The sequence below is a fragment of the Orcinus orca genome, chromosome 10 (genome assembly GCF_937001465.1).
Source record: "Orcinus orca chromosome 10, mOrcOrc1.1, whole genome shotgun sequence".
In the NCBI taxonomy this organism is placed as follows: Eukaryota; Metazoa; Chordata; class Mammalia; order Artiodactyla; family Delphinidae; genus Orcinus; species Orcinus orca.
The window spans coordinates 69,460,256-69,475,567 of record NC_064568.1 but is presented as its reverse complement, the minus strand read 5'-3'; the positions used below and the strand labels follow the sequence as shown (position 1 = coordinate 69,475,567).

The following is a 15,312-nucleotide window of genomic DNA, read 5'->3' as shown; positions in this document are numbered from 1 at the left end:
TCCGTTCAGGAGGACGAGGGCTCATCCCTCTCAGGGACTTTCCCTCTGAGTTCTGGCAGCCAGCAATGCCCTGACCCACAGCACAAAAAGTCTTTGGGGCCCGGTGGCCCTTACTTTACCTTCTTCTAACTGCAGGGTGGTCTGTATAGGTCACTTTTTTAATGATGTGTAGCTGGAGTGGGGAAGATTCTCTTTCCTTCTTTCTCTAGGGTTGAGGACCTAATTATTCACCTTTAGATCGGGAGAGGGTTTGACCTATTCTGTTGAGGGGGCGGGGGCAGAGGCATTGTCCCTCAGCTGCCAGCCTCAAGTGCAGATGCTAAATGCTTCCTTCTGGGGATGCCTGGCCTGTCTCCCTGAGCCTGGCAAGAGGGAGGGGTGTCCTGGGGGTATCTGGGAGGTGACATCCTCCTGGCTCTACACAGCTAGCTGGCTTGGGCTTAATTCCCTGGGGAGGCTGGCCCAGGCATCTGGCCAAACTCTGCTTCTTAATTAGTTTGTGTGTCTCTTACTGCCTGGCTCTTTACATAGGCCAGAAAGGGAAAGAAGGAGGAAGAATGCAGCAGGGACTGAGAGAGGCTGCATTGTGGAGAGGAGGCCACTGAGCGTCTTCCAAGGGCCTTGGCCTCCCCAGGGTAGGGGAAGACATCAGGGTGTACTGGGGGGTCCTCTTTCTTTTTTCTCCTCAAGGTTTCCCTACAGCTTCACTGTCTCCTTAAGAGGTGGCCTAAGGAGGGACCTGCTGAGGTCTTTGCCTTCTCACCACACCCCAGGGGCTCTGGAGAGCGATGGGGAGCCCTCCGCCTCTGCTGCTATCCTCCACCCTGCTCCTCCCTCTGAGTGCCCTTGGGCAGATCTGGCAGGCCCATCTCCTGGCCATTCCTCTTCTCTATCCCCTCCAGTTTCTTCAACCTTATCCAGGGCTACATGGGACCCATCTTGAAGAGGCTCCCCTGAGCCTAGCCTGGAAACCTCAGCAATGAAGGCAGGGGGTGGGGCAGTAGTTTCTGTGGACCCTGATTCAGAGTACTTTGGGGCCAGGATTTAGCCGTTGGCTTGTAAGTCCCCCTTTCTCTGTATTTTCTCCACTCCCTCGTGTGCCTGGGTCTCAGCTGCTCTCACTCAGAGCACATCAAGGTGTGTTGCTGTGCACTGGGGCCAACCCGGAACTCTTGGGTGACATTCTTTCCACTTGCCCTTTGAGAGAATGACTCCAAGGAAGGCCTCAGGGGAACTGCAGGGTGAGAAGTCTTAATCGAGGTGGATGGAGAGTGGAGGATCTAGTGAGGAGGAGGACCACAAGAGGCTGCCGAGTTCCTGTGATGCTAGAAGCTTTGGCCAGATATAGCAGAAGGGAGAACTATGGTATCACCGGGTCTGGGTTAAAGAAATAGTATGGGAGGGGCTTCCCTGGTGGCACAGTGGTTAAGAATCCGCCTGCCAATGCAGGGTACACGGGTTTGAGCCCTGGTCCCGGAAGATCCCACATGCCGCGGAGCAACTACGCCCGTGCACCACAACTACTGAGCCTGCGTTCTAGAGCCCGCGAGCCACAACTACTGAAGCCCGCGTACCTAGAGCCCATGTCCACAACAAGAGAAGCCACCGCAATGAGAAGCCCGTGCACCGCAGTGAAGAGTAGCCCCACTCACCGCAACTAGAGAAAGCCCGCGTGCAGCAACGAAAACCCAACGCAGCCAAAAATAAATAAATTAATTTAAAAAATATTAGTTCTTAAAAAAAAAAAAAAGAAATCATATGGTGAGCTAGTTCTTCTGCTCCACCCGCCCCCCCCCGCCCAAAGCAGATGAAGCGGTTTGAGAAAGAGTAGAGTGTAGGGGTGAGGGATGGCCACTCATGCCCATCATTGTATGTCAGCACCTAGCACGGTGCCCGGCACGCAGCAGGAGCTGGCAAGTACTTGTTGCACGAATGAAGGGCCATTGTTGGGGGGAAGTTGAGGAAATGCTTCTTGAAATTCTTTCTCTCCAAGAACTCTGTCTAGGATGGTTTCCAGCAGCGTAGTGGGTCTCTCTGAGAGTCTCTGCTTAGGGAGAGTCATGGAGTCCTAGGCTGGCAGCCGGAGGGGACCTCAGCTTCCCTGGTAGTGCGAAGGGAGGCAGGTTTTACTCAAGGCACAAAAGAAGAAGTGTGCCGGAGGGAGGGAACCCCAGCCTGTGTGGCTGAGGGAGGGGCAGATTGACATGGAAGCTGAATTGAGGAGAGGCAGGAAGAGCAGGCTGTGTAGGATAAACCCATCAGGATCTGGCCTGGGCTGTGGGTCTCTGATGAGGCTGGTGGGAGGCAGGTGCCTGGAGCCCTATGCCTGGCTTCCCTCTGAGTGTGCTCTTGTCGTCTCTGAGGTCCGCTGTCTACAACAGGGCTGGGGAGGCGCTGTCAGTCTGGTCAGGTGGTTTTGCTCTTCTTGGGGGCACAGATGCTACAGGAGCTGAGTACTGGACCAGATGGTCCATTTGGAGCCTGTCCCCTCTTCCCTCCTACCTCCCAATCTCCTGGCTCAGTTTGTTGTGCTCCCAGTGGATCCTGTAATCTGCTTTCTGGCAAGCCAGGGGGGTGGGCTGGCCCCAGACGCCTAGTTCTGGGGCAAAGACAGTAGCTAGGTGATGGAGGAGGAATAATCTATGTGTGGATAGCATCAGAAAACACCCCCTCCTCCATCCTGGCTTCCTCTCTTCCTTCCATAGCTGCTGGACTTCCAGCCAGGGGCAGGTCAGTGGGACTCCTCTCCTTTACAAAAACACAACAAACCCCTGGATTATTTAATATGCAGGAGTGCAAATTGACATTATCCTTAAGACAGGTTGTTTGCAACTTACTGGTGGAAGTCAAAATATTTCACCAAAGGTGTCATCAGAAACTACTATCCTATGCTAATTTTTGTGGGAACATGAAGACAGATGTTGAATAATTTGACAGGAGCAACATAGCTTACAGAATTATCACCAAGTCAGGTTTTTTTCCCTCCTCTGAGGGGTGCAGAGAGAGAATTTCAGGAAGTGTGTCTCCCAGTGCCATCTTCTGGGTGTTGATCTGAGTGTGGGCACCCTTGGGATTTTTCACTGGCATTTCTACCCCATGCCTTGAAACTGGCTGTCCCCTGGAGAAGGAAGGCATCGCATCAGAAAACTCTTGCCTCCCAGGGCAAGCAGAAGGCTTGGGGGTTTCTAAATGTCCTCAAGAAGATCCCTCCTCTGTCCCTTCTTCCTTCTCAGTTATAGAAACTACATGAGGGAGAAAGAGGGCCTTGTGCCCACAAATCCAGGCTGTTTTGTTTGCTTTGTCAGCATCGTCTGCACCCCTGCCCCACCGAGTTTAAGTGGACCCCTGTGCTAGTCTGAGGGCTCCCAGGCCTGACGTCGGGCCAGAGAGTCCTCCTTCAGGTCAAGAGCCCCATGATGTCCCATCGTACACTGCAGGCTGCAAACCTGCGCTTCCTGCCTGGAAGGGGGCTCTGGGGAATGGGGCTGGGGGTGGTTAGAGAGGATGAGTTTGTTAGCCAGGAAGGCACCTTCGAGAGGCGGGCTGGGGACATGCCAAGAGCCTACTTGTCATTGGCCAGGCCTGGCTGTGAGCTGCTGGGGCCAGGGTGACAAAGCCTCGATTAGAGCCTGGTATTAGCTCTGCTTTGCTGGAACATGGAGGGACGGGTGAGGGCTCCATAGGGAGAATGGAGGGAGCTAATCACAGCTGCCAAGGCCAACAAATGAATGATGCAGGAAATCAATACCTGGGGGCGGGAGTGGAAATCCGGGCAGTGGTAGCAGCCATGGCTTCTCCCGCTGCCCAGGAGGCGCAGGTGGGCCTGGGAGGAGTGAGACAGAGGCAGCAGTGTGAGGACCCTCCTCTCCCCCACACCCTCCCCCCTCCCCTTCGTCTGCCTTCCTCTCCCCCACTCCTCCCTTTCATCTCCTTGTGGCTGGACTCAGGGAGGATGGGCCAGGAGATGCCCCACCTGGCAAAAACAGGGGGCCTGGGAGATGGGACCTTGGGCCACTCAGTGCTGGAAGAGCGCTCCCCAGCTCTGACATGCCTCTGGACACCTGAACCTGACTAGGCTCCAGGTGTGAGGGTGTGTGTCTGGGGACCCTGCCCTGTGCTGCTGGCACTGCCACTCCAGAAATGGCCAGCAGGGGGAGGGCTTGGCTGTCACATTGCTTCTTGCCTTTCCTGGGCTCCCTTGGCCTCAAGACTCCCAGTAGGATGAGCTTAGCCTGGGGCCCACGGGAGCTCCTTAGGGCCTTCTGAAGCCCCAGGCCGCCCTCCACCTTCTGTGTCCCCACCCCAGTGTCCCAGGGCATTCGCCTGTGGCCAAAGCCACACTTCCTGAACCCTAGGCTGGAGGAGAGCTCTCTGGTGGGGCTTGGCTGGGTTGTTGTGCAGAGCAGGGGCCTGTGCCTCGGCAGAGCTGCCTCTTTGTGAACCTGGGTATGGCCCCTCTTCTGCATCTTCCTCCCCATAGTCAGAGACCCTGCTTTGCAGGCACACATCTGCTGACGGCTGATACTAGGTGTTAAGGGGCCCCTATTGCATTTAAATGCTGATATAGAAGGCAAAAGCAATGCTTAACCCAAAGGAATGAATCTTTTTTCTTAAGCAACGCAATCTCCCTTTTCCCAAGTCTATGAGTAACACATGTTCTCTGCAAAAACAATCAGAGTAAACATAAAAGTATAAGGAAGAAAGTAAAACTCACTTGACATCCTGCCTTGCATTCGATGATGATTCTTTCAGGCATCTTTTTGGGCAAATAGGAATGAACTTTTTAGGGGAGAATCGTTGGTTATGACGACCATATCTTATAGGTGTGTAAGTACCACGTGCATTACCAAGCATTTTCATGTGTCTACCTCCTTTGATTCCGTAACATTCTGAGAGGTCAGAACAGGGGCTATTGTCCCTATTTAACAGATGTCCCTATTTAACAGATGGGAAAACCAAGGTTCTAAGAGTTTAAGAACTTGCTTAAGGTTACACAGCTGGTAAGAAGTGGCTTGTAGACTCGATCCCAGTGGATCTTCTGATTTGGGGGCTGGAAAACAGTATGGTGTCCCTCTTGCCATTCATTAAATATTTACTGAGCACTTCCCTTGAGCAAGGCCCTGTTCTGAGCATTGACAGGGCTACTGAGATAAATAAGAAGCTCTCAAGGAGAAGGGGAGAGGAATCACATACACGATGGTGGTTCCTGGACGATCTTGATAAATGCCATGTGACAAGGGCAGATAAAGGGCTGTGGGAATTTGAAGAGGGAGGAAATTACTTCCAAGGCCTGGTAGAGGAGGGGGCATTTGAACCAGAGGTAGAGGAGAAGGGCATAGAAGTAAGGAGTGAGAAGGGCATCCCAGGTGGAGGACTCATTATGGCAAAGGCATGGAGCGTAAAGAACCTGGGTGTGTGGGGGGAGTTGTGAGTCGTTGATTTGGGCTGGAGCGTAGGTTGAAAGGGAGTCAGGGCAGTTAGAGTTGGAACAGTAAAGGAATAATAATAAAAACTGCTAACATTTGCTGCCCAGGCTGAGATAAGGAATATGTATTGTCTTCTTTAATCCTTACCATAATCCCTTAAGAGAGAGCCACTCATCAGCCCATTTTACCAATGAGTAAACTGAGGGCTCAGAAGGATGAAGTTACTTGTCCAAGGGGCAGAGCTGGGCTTGAACCCAGATTTGCTGATTATAAAGCCTGTGCTTGTGGGGAGTAGGCTGGAATCTTGGGTTTGTGAGGGTGTTGAGCAGGGGAATGGGTTGCTATGAGCCCAGGTACCTCATATCAGGCTGGGTAGCCGTGCAGCTGTGTGTTTGAAGAGGCTGCGGGTCAGGCGGAGGGAGACTGGTCAGGAGATCCAGAAGTTGTCTGGGGAAGTCGTAATGAGAGCTTGATCCAGGGTGGTGGCTGTGAGAATGGACAGGAGGGAGTGGGTACAAGAACTGCAGCCAACCAACAAACATGTAAGTGAAGCCTCTGTAAGTGGCACTTGAGATGTTTGATGAAATAAACATGCTCTTATTCTCCTACAGTTTAAGTTCAAGTTGAGGGGAAACAGGCAGTAAACAAGTCAGTGAATAAGTAATGCATTCTATAGTGATGAATTTTATAAAATAAGGGTAAAGCAGCTAAGGGGACAAGGTGTGGTAGGCTGTGGTTCAAGTTCATACCCATTAGTTGGGGGTAGAAGTGCTCCTTGAGTATGTGCCACCAGAGCAGAGACCTGAAGATGCCTGAGGGAGGAGGGAGGAAGCCCCGTGGATGTCTGCAGGAAGTGTGATCCAGGCAGGAGAATAGCCAGTGCAAAGGCCCTGGGGTAGAAACATGCCTGGACTACTTAGTAACAACGAGGAGTCCAGTATGGCTGGAGCAGAGTGAGCCATGGGGAAGGGAGTAGGAGGTGGGGTTAGAGAGTTAATGGGGGCAGGTTGTTTGCAGCCTTGAAGGCTAAGTAAGGACTTTGGATTTTTTTTTAATTAATTAATTTATTTAATTAATTTATTTTTGGCTGCGTTGGGTCTTCGTTGCTGCGCACGGGCTTTCTCTAGCTGCGGCGAGCGGGGGCTACTCTTTGTTGTGGTGCGCAGGCTTCTCATTGCGGTGGCTTCTCTTGTTGCGGAGCACAGGCTCTAGGCGCGCGGGCTTCAGTAGTTGTGGCACATGGGCTCAGTAGTTTTGGCTCGTGAGCTCTAGAGCGCAGGCTCAGTAGTTGTGGTGCACGGGCTTAGTTGCTCCGCGGCATGTGGGATCTTCCCGGACCAGGGCTTGAACCCGTGTCCCCTACATTGGCAGGCAGATTCTCAACCACTGCGCCACCAGGGAAGCCCAGGACTTTGGATTTTATCCTGAGAGAGGTGGGGGCCGTGGGAGGATTTTGAGCAGAGGACAGACATGAACTGACACCTTTTTAATAGAATCCCTCTGGCTGCCATGTAGAGCATAGACTGTAGGAGGTTGGGGATGGGAGAAGGATCCAGTCAGAGACTGTTACAAAAGGCGAGAAGTGAGACTGTACAATCATTGGGTCCTGACAGTATTTCAGAGCTTGGGCAGGGGATGGGAGCTGAAAACGGCTCTGAAGTTTGGTGTTGGGAGGCTTGGCACACAATGGCAATGAGATGGAGCGAAGGCCATGGGAAGTCAGACAGGTCTGGGGCAGTGGAGTGAAGCAATTAAATGCCTGGACTTCTGGGTAAGGAACCCGTGTTTGAATCAGCTGTGAGAGCCCGAGAAATTACATCTGCTTTCAAAGCCGTGGCTCTTCTGCTTGTCAGATGGGTTTGTGATAAGCATGCAATAAGCCGTACCTGGAAAGCCCTGAGCACTGTTCTTGGCACTTAGCAAGGCCTCGGTGAATAGTTTTATTTGAATGACAATGCCAGTGCAGTTTTGAACTTCATGGGATTCTGGTGCTGGGATGTCTGGGAGAGATGTTGATGGACATGAGTGGCGGTGCTCAGGGGAGAGATCTGTTCTGAGTGGTGGACTTGCACATCTGGATTTATGTCTACACAATGATGTGAGGTGAGACCACGAGGTGGGATAAAATTGCCAAGGAAGAGAGAGTAGAGTGAGAGAGGAGAGTGGGCTGAGACCAGTGCCCTGGGGGAGGGAGGAGAAAGAGGACACAGAGCAGGTGGCATCAGGGAGGTAGGAGGAGACCCAGGAGGGGACAGGGACCAGAAAGGCAGGGAAGGGATGGAGTCCATGGGAGGAAGGGCCATCTGAGGTGGGGGAGGAGACAGAGTAAGGGCCATCTGGGAACTGGGAGGTTGGTGGGGATGCGGCTGCAGCACAGAGCGGGGCTCCTTCTCAAGGGGACTTCCCAAGGAGTCCCCTGGGGATTTTGTGAAAATGCAAATTCTGACTCAGTGGGTCTGGAGTTGAGCAGAGATTGTGCATTTCCAACAAACTCCTGGGTGATGCTGACGCTGCTAGCCCACAGATTGCTCTTTGAACAGCAAGGGCAGACGGGGAAGAGGATTGGACTCAAATGGAAAGACTTGGGTGGGAGGGTCAGTGGTCAGCTTGCTGCCTCTGAGAGAGCCTGGCCTAGGAGCCTCACCTCTCTGAGCTCAGTGTCCTTGTCTGGAAGGCTGGTTCAGGCGCTCCCACGTCTTGGGATTACAGAGGAGCCGAGAGTGATAGCACTTCGTAAACTCTAAGGCAATCTATGTGGACTTTGTTTCATGAGAGCAGAGGAGATGGCGGGCAGATGGTAGGGAGCCCTGGGTGTGGGTGGCGTGTGGAAGCAGGAGGTGCAGGCTGCGCTTTTGAGAAATGTCGCAGGCCCGGGAGGGCTGGAACCGCAGTTCCCCTACCCAGGCCGGGCCTTCTGCCTGTGGGAAGCTGGGGCTGCAGGGGTGGGTGACCTCAGTGTGTGTGTGTGTGTGTGAGAGAGAGAGAGAGAGAGATGCGGGCCGGCGTGAGGCCGCTGCTTGGCCAGCTTTGGAGATTCCACCCCAGGCTCTTCTTGGTTCCTTTCCAGTCCCAGAAACTCAGCAGGGATTGACTTTGATTATCTGGAGGGTTGGGAGCTGTGTAGAGAAGTGTTTCTCAGCCCGGCGGGCATGTCAGATCCACCTGGAGAGCTTTTTCAAGAACAGATGCCTGACTCCACCCCCAGACCTCCTGAATCAGAAACTCTGCAGGTGGCATCAAGGCAGCTGTGGTCAGAAGCTCTCCAGTTGATTCTCAGGCACAGCTGGTGTAGACAGTGCATCTGAATGAGTCAAGCCCAAACAGATGCCTTCTTCCCTTGGGCTTTCTGAGGGCATTTCTGGGTTTTCCAGGTCACCGCCCAAGCTTTGTTTCAGCCATGCTCATCTAGACCCTCGGGTCTTAAAAAAAACGCACTTACCATTTTTTAAATTATGAGCCAGGGGACTTTCTAGTTTAGTAGTCTAACTGGAAAGGTCAGGAGCTTGGGAGAGTAGCCTCTCTCACTCTGCTTCTAGCCAGGGAATTTCCAGACCTGAACCTAAAGAGACCGAAAGAAACTGCTCCAGAAATGTTGTTTTCATTGATTTTCAATAGGTAAATTCTGTTACCTTTTTGAAATGTGGCCCTTTTGTTTATTCTCTTCTCTTTTTGGTTTAGAGAAAATGAAAATTTCAGAGCGGGGCCCCATCGTAGCAATTCAATTCAAATGTAAACCGAGCAAATGTTTAATGAGCAGTTGCTAAGTGTCTGGAAGGGAGGTGGGCACTGTGACTGCAGGGAGGGCTGAAGGATACCTGCCCCCAAGGAGCTCGCAGTGGTGCGGGAGAATGCAGCCTTTTCCAGCGTCCTCATTTTCCAGATGGCGAAGCTGAGGCTCAGCTTGAGGGACTTGCCCAAGCCCCTGAAGTTAGCAGGTAGTGGAGTCAGGATTTGAACTCAAGCCTGCCCAGTACCAAGTCTGGTACTTGCCTACTGCCCCCAGTGTGAAATTCCTGAGGGCAGGATCTGACCTATTTTTTTTTTTTCCCTAGACTGTGCTGTGGAGAATGGGTTGCTGATGGGAGCAGCACGAGGACCCTCAGTCCTATAGCAGTTAGGAATCACATTCTGTTGCCAGAACCAAAGACCTGACTACAGAGTCTCCAACAAATTAAAGTGACTTTCTTACGTCTAGAAGTAGGCTATCCACGGCCGCTCTGGTGGCTCCTTGGTCACTAGAGATCCAGGCTCCCTTCCTCTTGCTGTTCTGATCTCCTCACAGTGGTGCTTCTCAAACCTTGCTGCATATGAGAATTACCCGGGGGTGTTTAAAATTTGTAATGCTTCGGTCATACCTCACATCAACTAAGTCAGAATGTCTGGGAGTGAGAACCAGGGATCAGCACTTTTTTTTTTTTTTTTTTAAAAAGAAAGATCCCGAGATGATTCAGATGTGCAGCAAAGTTTGGGAACCCCTGCCTTAGAGCCCTTTGCCTTAACGTCACCAAGGGGCTGCTGGGGCTCAGCCATCGTGACACATTCCAGGCAGGAAGAAGGGAGGAACACTTAAAAGGCTGAGTCGTTTACCAGTTGAGTCAGCTTTTCCAGAAGCCCCCTCCCAAGGATGTCTGCTTACATCTTACTGGCCATTCTTTTTTTTTTTTTGGCTTAGTCGGGTCTTAGTTGTGTCACACGGGATCTTTCGTTGTGGCACGCAGGCTTCTCTCTAGTTGTGGCGTGAGGGCTCTGTAGTTGCGACGTGCGGGCTCCAGTTGCCCTGCGGAACGTGGGATCTTAGTTCCCTGACCGGGGATCCAACCCGTGTCCCCTGCATTGGAAGGTGGATTCTCAACCACTGGATTACCTGGGAAGTCCCTTACTGGCCATTCTTAGATGAAGGGAGGCTGATAAATGTAGCCTTTTAGATGGACGTAGTCTCACCTAAGAGAATATCAGGGTTTATTTAGATAGAAGGGGAGAATGGAAGTTGGATAGGTCATGAGCAGTCTTTACCACAAATCCCCACCTCAGGATCAGTTGGCATTTCTTGAAATGAAAGGATTTAGATGGATGTGAACAGCTGTTCTTCTCCCCACCTCACTCTACCCTGCCAGTCTAGCTCGGGTTGGGTGGGGTGCTCTGGAGGCTCTGAGTATGGCCAGAAGGAACCTTAGAGAAGACAGAGAACCAGAGCAGGGGAAAGGCTTGCTTGGGGCAACCCAGACGTTCATGTGAGGGTCCAGCTTCCCATCTGCTAATGCTCGTTTGCTCCCCCTCACCCCAACACACTGTTCATTCACATTTCCATGAGGTTGTTCATTTCCACTGGTTGGTACCTCCCTCCACTAGCAGGTGGCTCCTTTCAGTCCCAGCCACAGGAGAGCTCTGTGGACCCTCCTGGTTTGGGGGAACCAGAAACTGAGGGACTGTGCTAGAAACCATGATCTACCTCATCTTTCTGCCTCTCAGCAAGCCCGTACCCGCATGAGCCCAGGCAACCCCACTGCTCTTTGCTCAATGTCTAATCCTTTGTTGGGAAGTTCTTCTCATTGTCTAACCTTATTTCAGCTTGTTGAAATCTTTTATCAGGAAGATTCAGAAGCTGAGGCCTCTGACATGAACTTGAATATCTCCTTAGCCCTGAGGCTTTTCCTATGTGAAACTCTAAATGAAGGCACTTATCCCATCACTGAGAGGGACATCCGGAGGGTAGACTTGGGAAGGGAGCTGGATTCTGGTGTTCCAGTAAAATGCAGGGGGCCCCTGGGGAGGTCAGTTTATCTCTAGCAAAATACATAAGCCCACAAGGCAAGCTGAAGGTCTGTGCCATCACAAGACCTGGCTTTACTCTCCTTTCTGGAATAAGGCCATGTATTCCAGACACAGAGAAGGCCAGGAGTTGGAGCTTGAGGGTGTGGTGAGAAGTGAGCTCAGCTGTGATACAGTGGTCTTAACTGACCCAGAGGCACTTGAATCTCAAGGAGTTTGTGCAGGAAGAGACTGAGACCAGAGAAGGTAAGGTCAAGGTCACACAGCAATTAGGAGCCAAGGCTGAAGTTAAAAGTCACGTCAAAGGACTTTCCAGCTGGATCTTTCTCATTCTCCTATATTATCCTGTGGGCTCAGGAGAAGCAAGGACACATCTGCATGGCATTTATAAGCTCCCATGAAGTTCAAAACTGCACTGGCATTGTCAGAGCCAGGAGGGAACTTAGATCAAATATAATAATTTGTTAGAAAAGAAACCTGAGACCTAGAGAGGGCAAGAGAAGTCCCCAGACCACAGAGCAAACAGGCAGCCCAGCTTGGAATCATGGAAGGTCACAGGTAATGGGCTTAGAGGTTACCTGGCCCTAACTGGTCAGTTTTTAGAGGCAGAAACTAGTGGTCAGAGGTGAAGGGTCGCTCCAAGCTCTACCTGCCATTGAATACACCCTTCTCTCCCACTTCTATCTCCCAAGTCTTATCTGGGCTCTAGGATACCGAGAGGAGTGTGTGCGTGTGTACACGTGCGTGTGCATGTGTGGCTTAATGTGCCAGGGGCAGCAGGCAGGAGACGTAAGAGGCTTTCTCCAGATCAAGCCACCCACCTCCTTCTGGGGCATTCAGAGGCTACAGTGAGTTCTCGCCCCCCCTCCTGGCTTCCTCCAGTTCCCCATACAGCCATGGCCCTTGGCGTTGCCCACTGGCACAGTGGCCTCGGGGGTGCTGGGAGGGCTCAGCCCTGAGGGATGCCCTAATCTGCTTGAAGCACCGACACCCTGCCTGGCTCACTCCCTCACCTTCTCGGGAGCTGAGGGAGCAGGGACTGTGAGGCTGTCCAGGGCGAGTGTGGGCTGCATCTCCCCACAGTCTCCTGCCCTTCATTCTGGCGAAGCTGGGGCCGGTGAAGCCAGTGGCTCCTTCAGGCTCCCTTGCAGAATCATAGAGCCAGGGATGCGGGGCTGAGGGGTGAAAGGAATGATTGGTGGGGAGCCCTGGCTGCTGGTGGAGATCAGTGTGTGTGTGTGTGTGTCTTTCTGTCTGTCTGTGTATGGAGAACCATTGGCAGGAGATAAGCTGTTCTCACTGGGTACCTCAGCCGGAGCTGAAATACATTCCCCAAGTCCTCTCTATGCTGGGCATGTACACTTCATCAGTATTTTTCGTGCACACGTAAATATACGTGGGCATGCATGTGCTGAAAGTGTGCATATATGTGATCATGCCCACAAGAACATGGGTTTATGTGCAGGGAGTCATGTATGTGTGTGGGGGGGGAACTGCAGACCTCTTTGGGGGCTTCTTTGGGTCCCCCTTTATCCCACTGCTCCTCTGGGCAGCCCCTGGTCATCCTTGCCTTGGTCCCCAGGCAGGGGGTGGGAATGGGCATCCAGCTCTCTGGACCGTCAGCCCAGCGCTATGTCCAGCCTGGGTTATAACTGCCCACCACCGCTTCTGGGAGACCTGAAGTGGGGGGCAGGGACAGGCTGAGGCTGGCCTGAAGCTCCTGGCCAGTTTTCCCGGCCTGCATCGATCCAGAAACTTCTCCTGAGTCTATTAGCAGTCGGCGAGTGAAAATATCCCCATTTCAAGCCCTGACCTGAGACAGGGAGGAATCCATGGCAATTTGTTCGGAGGAAAGCATTTCCCTCTGATTTGTATTCCAGTTTATTCCAGGCAGGAAGGGGGCCAGGGTGGGGGAACGGGGGGCCCTGGCACGGCCAGAGCTGGGCCCAGGCCATCCCCCTCAGCCCCCCATGCCAGCCGGGGTGGCAGCTGGTACTCCCTATGGCTCCTGGGGGTGAGGGCTGAGGAGGGGAGGGTGGGCCCCAGCAGGGGGATGGGAAGAGAGACCCTTCCCAGCAGGCCCTGCTTGGCTGGAAAGCTCAGTTGTGGATGTGGTTTTCACAAAATACAAAGCTGCCTGCTTGGAGCCTCTCTCCCCGCACCGGGGCCTGTGCCAGGCGTGCGCTCACCCGCTGTGCCCGTGCCAGGGTGGGGGCTGGGCTGAACGCATGGGCACAGTGGCCCCAGCTGGGCTGAGTGGCAGGGGGGCCTCTTCTTCTCCTGAAGCCCTCCCCAGCCATCCTCGCAGGAGCAGAACTGCCCAGGCTCAGAGGGGAGCTGGCACCTTGGAGAGTCCCCTTGCAGGGCGGGGGGCCCCTCATGGCGGGAGCCCTGAGCGCATCTGCCTGACACAGCGCTCACGCTTCATTCCTGGCCTGAGCAGACTGGAGCTCACGGGTGTCCTCACCAGGGAGTCTCTTTTGAGCACCTAGGATAACGATAGCTCTGGCTGACATTTATTAAGTACCAACTACTTGCTGGGCACTGGGCTAGTGCTGCCAAGCACCCAGTTTGGGCAGCGTCCAGGCGTCCTCCTGCACCTCACTTTCCTCAACCTTCTGCATACTTCTGTCACCTCCCTCAGCCGTCTCTGCTCAGTGTTTTCAGTTTCTCCTGGGAATCACTTCTCCCTTCCACCTGCGGCTGGCCCTAGCGACCTAGGGTCTCAGGACTGATGCCTCTGCACCCCCCCTTTTCCAAGGGCCTCCACAGACAGGCCAGCTTCCTTTCTTCTGGATCACTTTCTCTGGCGCCACCTGGTCTTCCGCTTCCCGCCAGGGCCCAAGTCTCTGCAGAGGTGGCTCCATGGCAACCAGAGAGGAGGATTCTGGGAAGGGTCAGCCAAGTGGTCCTGCAGCTTTGCCCCCAACCCCTGCTCTCCACTGTTTCCTTCCCTCATGCCTCAGTGCCCCAGGGAGGAGAGTAACCAGAGAAGTTCTTCACACCAGGGTGTCAGTGACTAGCAGCTCTCAGGTCAGCTGTGCACATGACTTGCCAGGCTCCATGACACCCCCGAGGTCTAATTTCAGAAGCAAGTAACTAAATATATCAAAGTCATCTCTCTCGCTCAGGTGGGAGTGTGGGAAGCAGTGTGGCCTGCAGGCTCGTAGCAGAGGCTTCTGCCACAGGTCTGGGTTCAAGTCCTGCCCCAGTCACTCACTGGCTGTGTGATCTTGGGCAGGGTACACTCTGTGTCTCAGTTTCCCTGTGCACAAGCAAATGATAATAATAGTGCTCCCCTCAGGGGGCTGTGGTGAAGAGGAAACGGGAACTTGTGGAAAACCATTCTGAGCCCAGTGCCTGGGGCTTTTCCGAGGAGGCACTGCTAAGTGAGTGATTCCAGCGCCCAGGCCTGCTCAGGCCTGCTCTGATGAGTCACAGAGGCTGCCACCAGGGAAGTGGCATGTGAGGCTCTATGTACAGGCATGTGACACAATATTGGAGGAAAGGCCGAGACCCTGGTCCTGGAGAAAGTGTGGCAGAATTCCACCCCTCCTCCCATCTTCCTCTTGGGGAAATTTATAGTAAGAATGTTCCCTATGAGCTACTTTATGAGTTGGGAGACAGGTATGTTTTGCACCCAGCCCTTTACTGCTACCCACATGGCTGCCCATTCCAGACCTCACTTTCCTCCTAAGAGGCAGTGCCCCCCACCTCCTGTCCTTAGCCCCCAGGAGCCTCCTAATGGCAGTGACTTTTCTGTCCCTGGTTGTGATTGAACTTAGGTCCAGTTGGCCTCCCCCATCCACAGATCCTTCACTTTTCTCCCCCAGCCGACTGCATTTCTAGTCATTTACAAGTTGTTCAGAGACTTGGCATGCTGAGATCCTACAGTGCACGCCACTTATGTGGATTCTTAAATTTCAGCCAAAAAAGGAGAGAAACCCTTCAGTGATGGAAGAAAAAAATAATGAGAATACTTAGCAGGGGGGCAAGTATTACATTTCCCAATTTATAAATATACCTGATGCTAAAAGAAAATATGTTCCCAAACTTTATGCTTCTGGAATTGACTCTTGAAAAAAAAAAAAAAAAAAGATCGGTCATCCCTTTCAGA

The 15,312-nt window shown here is 52.8% G+C and overlaps 1 protein-coding gene across 2 annotated transcripts in view; it reads left to right on the top strand.

Moving 5' to 3' along the window:
• MDGA1 (MAM domain containing glycosylphosphatidylinositol anchor 1) overlaps nt 1–15,312 on the top strand; it is a 59,078-nt gene that overhangs the window by 2,281 nt on the left and 41,485 nt on the right. The gene's annotated exons all lie outside the window — the stretch shown is intronic.